The 1,120-nt window shown below is 46.8% G+C and overlaps 1 pseudogene; it reads left to right on the top strand.

Annotated features, from left to right (window-relative positions):
* Positions 1–297: 297 nt before the first annotated feature.
* On the top strand, positions 298–843 carry LOC147995498 (ubiquitin-like protein FUBI pseudogene; annotated as a pseudogene).
* The last annotated feature ends 277 nt before the right edge of the window (positions 844–1,120 follow it).

A 1,120-nucleotide genomic window follows, 5' to 3' on the forward strand; every position in this document is an offset into this window, starting at 1 on the left:
GAAGCCTCTAGAGGAGTATCTGGCCCAGGCCAAGTGTCCTGTCAATTTTGTGAAAAGAATGGGTTTATAAGGCTCAATAAAGAGGCGAGGGAACAAAGCAGAAGTCTCTGAAGGTCTCTTGAGGCAAGGTCAATACAGCAGGTAGAGACCTGAGCCCTCATCTATAGAGGGACTAGAATTTACAGCTACGGCTATTAGACTCTTTTACATTTGTCTTTGGAAGTAAAATTATTTTTAAAAAATCTAATATTATAGATGTAAAAAATGCATTTTGCGGTGACACGCAGCAGACGGTGAGGACGTGCGCCCCCCCACTTCTTCCTCTTCCTTGACTACTTCTTTGTGGGAGCAGCAGCGGAGTCCACAGGTTAGTAGCCAACATGCAGCTCTTTGTCCGCACCCAGGAACTAAACACCCTCGAGGTGACCAGCCAGGAGACAGTCGCCCAGATCAGAGCTCATGTGGCCGCGCTGGAAGTCATTGCCCCGAAGATCAAGTCCTGCTTCTGGCAGGCTCGCCACTGGAGGATGAGACCACCCTAGGCCGGTGTGGTGTAGAGGCCCTGACCACTCTAGAAGTAGCTGGCTGCATGCTGGGAGGTAAAGTCCATGGTTCCTTGGCTCGTGCTGGAAAAGTGAGAGGTCGGACTCCCAAGGTGGCCAAACAAGAAAAGAAGAAGAAGACGGTCCGAGCCAAGAGGCGAATGCAGTACAACCGACGCTTTGTCAAGGGCCCAACCCAAAAGAAGAAGGGCCCCAATGCTAATTCCTAAGTCCTGTTGTGATCCTGCCACACTAATAAAGCCACTTTGCCCAGAAAAAAAAAATGCATTTTGCCTGGCCGTGATGATGCATGCATTTAATCCCAGGAGGCAGAGACAGGCAGATCTCTGTGAGTTCGAGATCACTGTTCCACAGAGTGAGTTCCAGGACAGCCAAGGCTACACAGACAAACCAAAACAATAATTATAATTATAATAATACTTTATCTTATACCTCCCAATAATTGATTTCTTCTCAATTCGATTTAAAAAAAAAAAAAGATCAATTCCTATGCCATCTGAATCCTTTTCACCAAGCCCACAACTGAGCCAGATTGAACAACAATGTCCTTTGTAAGT

The sequence above is a fragment of the Rattus norvegicus genome, chromosome 3 (genome assembly GCF_021556685.1).
Source record: "Rattus norvegicus strain SHRSP/BbbUtx chromosome 3, alternate assembly SHRSP_T2T, whole genome shotgun sequence".
Classification (NCBI taxonomy): Eukaryota; Metazoa; Chordata; class Mammalia; order Rodentia; family Muridae; genus Rattus; species Rattus norvegicus.